This window comes from Amblyraja radiata, chromosome 3, assembly GCF_010909765.2.
Source record: "Amblyraja radiata isolate CabotCenter1 chromosome 3, sAmbRad1.1.pri, whole genome shotgun sequence".
Lineage (NCBI taxonomy): Eukaryota > Metazoa > Chordata > Chondrichthyes > Rajiformes > Rajidae > Amblyraja > Amblyraja radiata.
In genome coordinates, this window is record NC_045958.1 from 109,927,958 (window position 1) to 109,940,381 (window position 12,424).

The following is a 12,424-nucleotide window of genomic DNA, read 5'->3' on the forward strand; positions in this document are numbered from 1 at the left end:
TGAAAGAAAATAAGACGTTTTACCAATTCTCGAGACCGTGGAAATCTGAGCAGAGAGGGACTCCTTTCTTAACAAGTGAAAGACGGATCAAGGGAACAAGAGAGGAACTGCCCCCCTTATATCCTGCCTGGGTAGCTTGCAACGCAACGGGATGAATCTTCAATTCTCCAGTTTTAGGTCATTTGAAAGGGCTCTGCAGATTGAGACCAAATTATACGGTCGTCTTATAGTGTTTTTAAATTGAATTTAAACAATAGGCAATTTATTGATAAAAGTGGAAGATCTTGAAATTCCCCAAATTTAATAATCAATTAATAATTCCCCAAAGTAATACCCCTACCCTGGTCATCGTCAGAGTCATGCAGGGTGGAATCAGGCCCTTCAGCCCAACTTCTTGCTTCTTGCTTCTTGCTGCGGTGCAGCGGGGACTTGAAATCTTCGACCGCCGGCCTGCGGCCGACACCAACCTGAAGCCACGGTCTCCAGTGGGGAGGCAACGATTCAGGACTTATCTGGACTTTATCTGGACTTTTTACCTTGTCTGCACATCTGGCCGCCCGCAGCGGCGACTGCGGAGGGTTGATGTCCCGACCACGGGGGAAAATGGAGGAGGACTGGCCAAATGTTGTGCCTTCCACCACAGTGATGAACGCTGTGGTGGATGTTTGTGTTGCATTTTTATTGTGTTTTTGTGTGTTCTTTTTTCATTGTACCGCTGCTGGCAAATTCATTTCACTTGCACTTTGCGTGCAGATTGAGACCAAATTATACGGTCGGCCTATAGTGTTTTTATTGTCTCTCCCACTATCTCCCATCCTCCTCCAGTCACCCTGCCCCTCATACATTCACCTCCCTCAGTTCTCTTTTATCCCCCCCCCACCCATTCTCTCCAGTCACCCCCTCCCCCCTATATCCCTCCACCTGGCTTAATGTGTCAGTCCTCTTCTCTCCTTCTTGTCTCCTTTTTCACCTCAAGCATTTGTCACTTGCTGGTCCACCCAATCAATCTCTCCCCGCCCATAGACGGACACAAAAGGCTGGAGCAATTCGGCGGGTCCGGCAGCATCTCTGGAGGAAAGGACCAGGTGACGTTGCGGATCGAGACCCTTCTTCAGACTGAGAGTCAGGGGATAGGGAAACGGGAGATAGGTGAAGACATAGAGAGGTTTACAACAAATGAATGAAAGATGTGCAAAGCAGTAACAATGATAAAGGAGACAGGCCACTGCTAGCTGTGGGCTAGGTGAAAATGAGTTACAGGCAATGAGGCCCAACAAGACGACTGTGAAGCTGGTACGACAGAAACATAGAAACATAGACAATAGGTGCAGGAGTAGGCCATTCGGCCCTTCGAGCCTGCACCGCCATTCAATATGATCATGGCTGATCATCCAACTCAGTATCCTGTACCTGCCTTCTCTCCATACCCCCTGATCCCTTTAGCCACAAGGGCCACATCTAACTCCCTCTTAAATATAGCCAATGAACTGGCCTCAACTAAAGTCCTTCTGTGGCAGAGAATTCCAGAGATTCACCACTCTCTGTGTGAAAAATGTTTTCCTCATCTCGGTCCTAAAAGATTTCCCCCTTATCCTTAAACTGTGACCCCTTGTTCTGGACTTCCCCAACATCGGGAACAATCTTCCTGCATCTAGCCTGTCCAACCCCTTAGGAATTTTGTAAGTTTCTATAAGATCCCCCCTCAATCTTCTAAATTCTAGCGAGTACAAACCGAGTCTATCCAGTCTTTCTTCATATGAAAGTCCTGACATCCCAGGAATCAGTCTGGTGAACCTTCTCTGTACTCCCTCTATGGCAAGAATGTCCTTCCACATATTAGGAGACCAAAACTGTACGCAATACTCCAGGTGTGGTCTCACCAGGAACCTGTATAACTGCAGTAGAACCTCCCTGCTCCTATACTCAAATCCTTTTGCTAACATACCATTCGCCTTCTTCACTGCCTGCCGCACCTGCATGCCTACTTTTAATGACTGGTGTACCATGACACCCAAGTCTCTTTGCATCTCCCCCTTTCCTAATCAGCCACCATTCAGATAATAGTCTACTTTCCTGTTTTTGCCACCAAAGTGGATAACCTCACATTTATCCACATTATATTGCATCTGCCATGCATTTGCCCACTCACCCAGCCTATCCAAGTCACCTTGCAGCCTCCTAGCATCCTCCTCACAGCTAACACTGCCCCCCAGCTTCGTGTCATCCGCAAACTTGGAGATGTTGCATTCAATTCTCTCGTCCAAATCATTAATATATATCGTAAATAGCTGGGGTCCCAGCACTGACCCTTGCGGTACCCCACTAGTCACTGCCTGCCATTGTGAAAAGGACCCGTTTACTCCTACTCTTTGCTTCCTGTCAACAAGCCAGTTCTCTATCCACATCAATACTGAACCCCCAATACCGTGTGCTTTAAGTTTGTATACTAATCTCTTATGTGGAACCTTGTCGAAAGCCTTCTGAAAGTCCAGATATAACACATCCACTGGTTCTCCCTTATCCACTCTACTAGTTACATCCTCGAAAAATTCTATAAGATTCGTCAGACATGATTTACCTTTCATAAATCCATGCTGACTTTGTCCAATGATTTCACTACTTTCCAAATGTGCTGCTATCCCATCTTTAATAACTGATTCTAGCAGTTTCCCCACTACCGACGTTAGACTAACTGGTCTGTAATTCCCCGTTTTCTCTCTCCCTCCCTTTTTAAAAAGTGGTGTTACATTATCTACCCTCCAATCCTCAGGAACTACTCCAGAATCTAAAGAGTTTTGAAAAATTATCACTAATGCATCCACTATTTCTGGGGCTACTTCCCTAAGTACTCTGGGATGCAGCCTATCTGGCCCTGGGGATTTATCGGCCTTTAATCCATTCAATTTACCTAACACCACTTCCCGGCTAACCTGGATTTCACTCAGTTCCTCCATCTCATTTGACCCCCGGTCCCCTGCTATTTCCGGCAGATTATTTATGTCTTCCTTAGTGAAGACAGAACCAAAGTAGTTATTCAATTGGTCTGCCATGTCCTTGTTCCCCATGATCAATTCACCTGTTTCTGACGGCAAGGGACCTACATTTGTTTTAACTAATCTTTTTCTCTTCACATATCTATAAAAGCTTTTGCAGTCAGTTTTTATGTTCCCTGCCAGTTTTCTTTCATAATCTATTTTCCCTTTCCTAATTAAGCCCTTTGTCCTCCTCTGCTAGACTCTGAATTTCACCCAGTTCTCTGGTAGGCTGCGTTTTCTGGCTAATTTGTACGCTTCATCTTTTGTTTTGATACTATCCCTGATTTCCCTTGTTATCCATGGATGCACTACCTTCCCTGATTTATGCCAAACTGGGATGAACAATTGTTGTAGTTCATCCATGCAGTCTTTAAATGCCTTCCATTGCATATCCACCGTCAACCCATTAAGAATCAATTGCCAGTCTATCTTGGCCAATTCACGTCTCATACCCTCAAAGTTACCTTTCTTTAAGTTCAGGACCCTTGTTTCTGAATTAACAATGTCACTCTCCATCCTAATGAAGAACTCAACCATATTATGGTCACTCTTGCCCAAGGGGCCACGCACAACAAGACTGCTAACTAACCCTTCCTCATTACTCAATACCCAATATAGAATAGCCTGCTCTCTCGTTGGTTCCTCTACATGTTTGTTTAGAAAACTATCCCGCATACATTCCAAGAAATCCTCTTCCTCAGCACCCTTGCCAATTTGATTCACCCAATCTATATGTAGATTGAAGTCACCCATTATAACTGTTTTACCTTTGTTGCACTCATTTCTAATATCCTGTTTGATGCCATCCCCAACTCCACTACTACTGTTAGGTGGCCTGTACACAACTCCCACTAGCGTTTTCTGCCCCTTAGTGTTTCGCAGCTCTACCCATATCGATTCCACATCCTCCAAGCTAATGTCCTTCCTTTCTATTGCGTTAATCTGCTCTCTAACCAGCAACACTACCCCACCTCCTTTCCCTTTCTGTCTATTCCTCCTGAATATTGAATATCCCTGGATGTTCAGCTCCCAGCCTTGGTCACCCTGGAGCCATGTCTCCGTGATCCCAACTATATCATAGTCATTAATAGCTATCTGCACATTCAACTCATCCACCTTATTATGAATGCTCCTTGCATTGAGACACAAAGCCTTCAGGCTTGTTTTTACAACACTCTTACCCCTTATACAATTATGTTGAAAAGTGGCCCTTTTTGATTTTTGCCCTGGATTTGTCTGCCTGCCACTTTTACTTTTCACCTTGCTACCTATTGCTTCTACCCTCATTTTACACCCCTCTGTCTCTACGCTCACACATTTAAGAAACCCTTTCCCTTTAACACCATCCTCAACTATCCCATTTGACACCCCACCCCCCTTATTCAGTTTAAAACCACCCGTGTAGCAGTGGCAAACCTGCCTGCCAGAATGCTGGTCCCCCACCTGTTAAGATGCAATCCGTCCCTTTTGTAGAGTTCCCCCTTACTCTAAAACAGATCCCAGTGATCTAAGAATCTAAATCCCTGCCCTGTGCACCAGTTCCTCAGCCACACATTCAGGTCCCGTATCTCCCTGTTCCTGATCTCGCCAGCACGAGGAACTGGAAGCAAACCGGAGATAACAACCCTGGAGGTCCTACTTTACAGCATTTTTCCGAGCTCTCTAAAGTCATGCTGCAGAATATTCATCCCCTTCTTTCCGACATCGTTTGTGCCGACATGCACTACCAGTGGGGGAGGGATGGAGAGAGAGAAGGGATGCAAGGGTTACTCCTTACCTGTATCCACCTATCACTTGCCAGGCTTTGCCGAACCTCCACCTCTATTCCTACTTTTCCCTCCTACTACAATCAGTCTGAAGAAGGGTCCCGACCCGAAGTACAGCCTGCCTGTCCATTCCTTCCACAAATGCTGCCTGACTTTCTGAGTTCCTCCAGAACTTTGTGTTGCTCAAGATATTTCAGTTCTCTTTGGCACGTTTTCTTAACTTTATTTCTTGAAGTTCCTAAAGCAGAGTTCATTTTCTGGAGCATACAATGTTCATGTTTACATTTTACTGCATCTGCCATGCATTTGCCCACTCACCCAACCTTGCAGCCTTCTAGCATCCTCCTCACAGCTAACACTGCCCCCCAGCTTCGTGTCATCCGCAAATTTGGAGATGTTGCGTTCAATTCCCTCGTCCAAATCATTAATATATATCGTAAATAGCTGGGGTCCCAGCACTGAGCCTTGCGGTACCCCACTAGTCACTGCCTGCCATTGTGAAAAGGACCCGTTTACTCCTACTCTTTGCTTCCTGTCAGCCAGCCAGTTCTCTATCCACATCAATACTGAACCCCCAATACCGTGTGCTTTAAGTTTGTATACTAATCTCTTATGTGGAACCTTGTCGAAGTCCAAGAGTTCTCCCAAGTTTGCCCTGATTCGAACTCGGAGATTTATGGTAATGGCCACTCGTCGGTACTCGGGGCTCTCGTGGACATTTTTCAACATGTTGAAAAATCTTCACGAGTCTTCCCATGCTTACCTGCCATTAGCGAGTCTTCCCGAGTACCTGCCATTAGCGTTATGAGCCGCTAAGAGACGTCCCCGAGCTCCGACGTACCCGCTACGTTCATTCTCCGTGCTTACCACGAATTTGATTATTTAAACTCGGGAGAGCACTTGAATGAACTCATACCGTGGGATAGGGCTTTTAGGATAGTCACTTATTTCCTATGTTGAAGTTATACGGGTGCAAAATTCTGGCAGTCAGTGAACACAATGTTCTCCGTGGAGTGTCACCTTGTCGTGGTGGAGAAGCTTGTGTGGTCCTGAGATCCTGAGAGCGATGCCGTCTGGAGCTATGCTCCTGGTAGGGCCACCCATGGCGTTAAGGTCGAGGGAGAGGGGTCTCTGACAAAGAGCAACCCAACCAAGACCTCAATGGTGGAACAGGTGGAGGACGATGGCTGACATTAGTGGAGCATCACGACAGCTGGGAAGGCGGATGAAGGCTGCAGCAGAAAAGGGTCTCCGGTCGTCTTGGACTCCATGCCACTGGATCCTGACCCAGATCTGTCAAGGACCGTGGGGTGGCTGTCTGTGCACCAGTCTCCCCATGTTAAACAAAGTCACGCACATGCATCCTCCATGAGAGGACAGTCTTACTCGTTTCGAGTGATCGCCGATGATGATGATTCAGGACTCGATACTCTGGAGCTCTGATTTAGAACTCTGCAAACTCCTTCTCTCTAACGCTCCCCATGTTCAACTTGTAAAGCCACAAATGTACTTGGAGGGATGCCCGTCCAGCTGTAGTGGAAGATCTCTGTAGACTAGGCAGCACCTGTGGAAGTGAATGGACGGGCAACATTTTGGATCTGAAGTCATATGTTCATAAGTGATAGGAGCAGAATTAGGCCATTAGGCCCATCAGGTCTACTGCGCCATTCAATCATGGCTGACCTATCTTTCCCACTCAACCCCATTCACCTGCCTTCTCCCCATAGCCTCTGACGCCAGTTGGAATGAAGTTGTAGCCTGCTCAACCCCTCCCTATAGCTCAGGCCTTCGAGACTATTGCTATTGAGGGAGTGCAGAGTAGGTTTACAAGGTTAATTCCCAGGATGGCGGGACTGTCATATGCTGAGAGAATGGAGCAGCTGGGCTTGGACACCCTGGAGTTTAGAAGGATCAGAGGGTATCTCATTGAAACATATAAGATTGTTAAGGGTTTGGACACGCTAGAGGCAGGAAACATGTTCCCGATGTTGGGGACGTCCAGAACCAGGGGCCACAGTTTAAGAATAAGGGGTAAGCCATTTAGAACGGAGACGAAGAAACACTTTTTCTTACAGAGAGTGGTGAGTCTGTGGCATTCTCTGCCTCAGAGGGCGGTGGAGGCCGGTTCTCTGGATGCTTTCAAGAGAGAGCTAGATAGGGCTCTTAAAAATAGCGGAGTTAGGGGGGAAGGCAGGAACGGGGTACTGATTGTGGATGATCAGCCATGGTGTCATTAAATGGCGGTGCTGGGTCGAAGGGCCGAATGACCTACTCCTGCACCTACTGTCTATTGAGACATGGTAACATCTTTGTAGGTCTTCTCTTCACCCTTTCCAGCTTAACAAGATCCTTCATGTAACAAGTTGACCAAAACTGGACACGGTACCCATCTAAAACAAAAGTAATATGTGTGCATTCTGTAGAAAGTCACTCTGGGAAGGATTGACGATGGTCAGATGGTGAGCTCTATTCATGAACATGAGTCTGATGAAGGACAATTTAAATCCAGTTTATGTTTCAAGGTCTGTGGTGGAACAGGAGCTTGGAGTGGCTAAGGGTAGTAGAGAGGTCAGGATGGTTGAAGTCAAGTTGCAGTGTAACTGCTGCTGCTGGCGCTGACTATGGCAGCCACGGTGTACTGCTCCTTGCTGTTTTGTATGTGTTTGTTCATTTGTGTCGTCTGTGAAAACCCTACAAAGATTACTTTCACGAGAGAGGTACTCATCCTCCCTTTGATCTGGTATTTTGTTGGTTCACATGCTTGATCAATGGTGTTTTATCATTAATGTTTTATTATTATTAATGTTTAGTGTTTTCCGAGTCATTCGTCCCTGTCACTGTATGTCATGTTGTTACTTGTGGGCGGAGCACCAAGGCAAATCCCTTTTATTAGAATACTTGGCCAATAAACTTACTTACTTACTTATTTACTTGATGTCTCGCCGGCAATTGGCAATAGAGTGCTAGAGTCATAGAGTGATACAGCGTGGAAACAGGCCCTTCAGCCCAACTTGCCCACACCGGCCAACATGTCCCATCTACATTAGTCCCACGAGCCTGCGTTTGACCCAAATCCATCCAAACCTATCCTTTCATGTACCTTTCTTAAATGTTGGGATAGTCCCTGCTCAACCACCTCCTCTGGCAGCTTGTTCCATACACCCACCATCCTTTGTGTGAAAAAGTTACCCATCAGATTCCTATTAAATCTTTTCCCCTTCACCTTAAACCTATGCCCTCTGGTATTCGATTCACCTACTCTGGGCAAGAGACTCCGTGCATCTACCAGATCTATTCCTCTAATGATTTTATACACCTCCAAAAGATCACCTCTCATCTCCTGCATCTCCTGCGCTCCAAGGAATAGAGACCCAGCCTACTCAACCTATCCCTAAAGGGCCTGTCCCACCAGCATGCGACTGCAGGCGGCAAGCGCGACCAAACCGGAAGTGGGGGCCGCGCGGAGGTCGAATGATCCCGTACGAGTTGACGTGAAGTTCGAGCGAATGCGTACGCCATCAAGACGCTGCGTACGCCGTCAAGACGCTGCGTACGGCGTTGAGACGCTGCGCACGCCCGTCGAGGCGGTGCGTACGGCCTCAATGTGGCTGCGGGCTGGCAAGCCGTGGCCGCGCGGAATTTCTGGACGGTGTCAGTTTTTCGGAGCCCCGCGCGATGTCGGGTGCAGCTCCGCACAACTCCATACGGCTCCGGCGATCGAAGTGGGACCGGCTCCGTGAGGCCGTACAGCTCAAGCGACCATGTTAGGTCGCGCTTGCCGCATGCAGTCGCATGCTCGTAGGACAGGCCCTTATAGCTCTGACCCTCTCGTCCTGGCAACATCCTTGTAAATCTTCTCTGTACCCTTTCCAGCGAGAAAATGGTTGAGGTTTGAAGGCTGGCAGGAGTCAAGAGTGTTTTATTGTCATGTGGCCCAGATAGAACAATGGCATTCTTACTTGCAGCAGCACAACAGAATATGTAAACACAGTGCACTGTTGGGGGAGTCCAGAACCAGGGGCCACAGTTCAAGAATAACGGGTAAGCCATTTAGAATGGAGATGAGGAAACACTTTTTCACACCAAGAGTTATGAGTCTGTGGAATTCTCTGCCTCAGAGGGCGGTGGAGGCCGGTTCTCTGGATACTTTCAAGAGAGAGCTAGATAGGCCTCTTAAAGATATGGGGAGAAGGCAGGAACAGGGTGCGGATTGTGGATGATCAGCCATGATCACATTGAATGGCGGTGCTGGCTCGAAGGGCCGAATGGCCTACTCCTGCACCAATTGTCTGTTGTCTATTGTAAACAATATAACACACACACACACACACACACACACACACACACACACACACACACACACACACACACACACACACACACACACACTAGTGCAAAAAGACAAAACCAATGCCCCCAAGTCTATGTAGTTCAGAGCTTATTGGAGGTTGTCGTGTTTAATAACCTGATGGTTGTAGGGAAGAAGCTGTTCCTGAAGCTGGGTGTTACAGTTTTCAGGCTCCTGTACCTCCTTCCCGATGGCAGTGGTGAAATGAATGGTGTGGCCAGAATGGTGTGGGTCTCTGATGATGCTGGCTTCCTCTTTGAAGCAGAGACTCCGGTAAATCCCCAAAACGTAATCTGTCCATGTTCTCCAGATAAGCTGCTTGACTGAAGAAAGGTCCCGACCCAAAACATCACCTATCCACTTTCTCCAGAGATGCTGCCTGAATGAAGAATAGTCCGAAAACACCACCCATCCACTTTCTCCAGAGATCCGTGTTCTCCTGTCCCATTGCGTTATCTCAGTACTATGTGTCCTTTTTTATCTTTCAAGGTGGTGCTAGATGGTGATGTTAATTCCACTTTAATGAGGTATTAACGGCTGCTGCTCCTGCCCCAATATAATCAGTGTTCTTAATGCATTTAAAATAATGCCGTAGTAAATGACAGCTGTGGCGATGGAAAATGATCATTGTAATTTGCTTAATGTGGGTAGCCGCCCAGAGTAAGGGTGATGGTGGAAGTGGTAGACAAGGAATTAATGCATCTTGAGGAAAAGCAGCAGTTTTTAGCAGTTCAAGTTCAAGTGAGTTTATTGTCATGTGTCCCTGTATAGGACAATGAAATTCTTGCTTTGCTTAAGCACACAGAAAATAGTAGGCATTTACTACAAAACAGATAAATGTGTCCATATACCATGATATAAATATATACACACATGAATAAATAAACTGGTAAAGTGCAAATAACTTAAAGTGGTTATTAATAATCAGAGTTTTGTCCGAGCCAGGTTTAATAGCCTGATGGCTGTGGGGAAGTAATAATAATAATGGATGGGATTTATATAGCGCCTTTCTAATACTCAAGGCGCTTTACATCGCATTATTCATTCACTCCTCAGTCACACTCGGTGGTGGTAAGCTACTTCTGTAGCCACAGCTGCCCTGGGGCAGACTGACGGAAGCGTGGCTGCCAATCTGCGCCTACGGCCCCTCCGACCACCACCAATCACTCACACACATTCACACACATTCACACACAGGCAAAAGTGGGTGAAGTGTCTTGCCCAAGGACACAACGACAGTATGCACTCCAAGCGGATTCGAACCGGCTACCTTCCGGTTGCCAGCCGAACACTTAGCCCATTGTGCCATCTGTCGTCTCGAATAGTAGCTATTCCTGAACCTGGTTGTTGCAGTCTTCAGGCTCCTGTATCTTCTACCTGAAGGTAGCAGGGAGATGAGTGTGTGGCCAGGATGGTGTGGGTCTTTGATGATACTGCCAGCCTTTTTGAGGCAGCGACTACGATAAATCCCCTCGATGGAAGGAAGGTCAGAGCCGATGATGGACTGGGCAGTGTTTACTACCCTTTGTAGTCTTTTCCTCTCCAGGGCGCTCAAATTGCCGAACCAAGCCACGATGCAACCGGTCAGCATGCTCTCGACTGTCCACCTGTAGAAGTTAGAGAGAGTCTTCCTTGACAATCCGACTCTCCGTAATCTTCTCAGGAAGTAGAGGTGGTGCAGCAGTTGAGCTCTACTGCTGCACCACCAGGTGGCACGGTGTCGCAGGGGTAGAGTTGCTGCCTTACAGCGCCGGAGACCCGGGTTCGATCCTGACTACGGGTGCTGTCTGTAGGGACTTTGTACGTTCTCCCCATGACCGTGTGGGTTATCTCCTAGATCTTCGGTTTCCTCCCACACTCCAAAGACGTACAGGTATGTAGGTTAATTGGCTTGGTAAATGTAAAAAGAAAAATTGTCCCTAGTGTGTGTAGGATAGTGTTAATATGCGGGGGTCGCTGGTCGGCCCGGACCCAGTGGGCTGAAGGGCCTGTTTCTGCGCTGTGTCTCATTACTAACCTAAACTAATAAGTTAAACGGCAAAAAAGTGAGGTCCATAAAGCGCAAGATTCGGCTAGAAGAGCCTCACCGCTCCAGGGACCTGGGTTCATTCCTGATCTCATCCACTGTTGGGGTGGAGTTTTAGAGCTGCACATCATGGAAGGAGGCCCTTCAGTCCACCTTGTCCTCAGTTGAGTTCAGTTTATTGTCACGTGTACCGAGGTTCATAAATTCACATGATCTAGGAGCAGAATTAGGCCATTTGGCTAATCACGTCTACTCCACCATTCAATCGTGGCTGATTTATCTCTCCCTCTCAACCCCATTCTCCTGCCTTCTCCCCATAACCCCTGACACCCGTTCCAATCAAGAATCTGTCAATCTCTGCCTTAAAAATACCCATTGACTTGGCCTCCACAGCCGTCTGCGGCAATGAATTCCACAGATTCACCACCCTCTGACTAAAGCAATCCCTCCTCATCTCCTTTCTAAAGGTACGTCCTTTTATGCTGAGGCTATGCCCTCTGATCCTAGACTCTCTAGGTATAATGAAGTGGGTGCATGTGCGCATGTGCGGAGCTCTTCTAGAGTGTGCGCATGCGCAGGACATTTCCGGAGTGTGCGCATGTGCGAAGTATTCCGGGCGGGAAAAGCCTGTGGAATCAGCCCTGTTTGCCAGACGTTTCTGAGTTTGTGTATTGCAGAAATAAGTTGCTTAAAGCTTAAATAAAGTTAAGTTAATTACGAGTAGTGAAAGTTTCATTTATCTCACAACATATAGTGAGGTACAGTGAAAAGCTTTTGCTGCATGCTGTCCATTCTACAGAAAGGCAATACATGATTACAATCGAGCCATCCACAGTGTACAGATACATAATAAAGGAATAATGTTTAGTGCATGATTGGATTTAATAAAACACTCAAGGGCCTGTCCCACGTACGCGATTTTTTTCGGCGGCTTGCCGGCACCCGTCATAGTCGCAGCTTGTCGCAGAAAATTTTCAACATGTTGAAAATCCAGTGGAGTCCAGAACAAGGTACGATTCTTCGGACGACTAATTCCGACCATACAGGCCTCACCCCGCGACATGTAGCCTGTATGGTCGTATGGTCGCCGAAAAAAATCGCCTAAGTGGGACAGGCCCTTAACACTTTTTTAAAGAATCTGTACTCCCTGATTACGTTTCAACCTTGTCATCATTCTGGGCTATCCATTAATCTTCCCACAATAGGTATTTCAATACTTCACATATATCCAGCAAGATGGATGAAACAG

At 47.0% G+C, this 12,424-nt stretch overlaps 1 protein-coding gene and 1 long non-coding RNA gene across 2 annotated transcripts in view; both read left to right on the plus strand.

Moving 5' to 3' along the window:
* Positions 1-12,424, plus strand: part of mast4 (microtubule associated serine/threonine kinase family member 4) — a 369,378-nt gene that overhangs the window by 52,756 nt on the left and 304,198 nt on the right. The gene's annotated exons all lie outside the window — the stretch shown is intronic.
* Positions 1,167-4,802, plus strand: LOC116971413. The gene is made up of 3 exons (XR_004411494.1): positions 1,167-1,293; positions 1,332-1,333; positions 4,766-4,802. It is a non-coding gene; the product is annotated as an uncharacterized LOC116971413 (long non-coding RNA).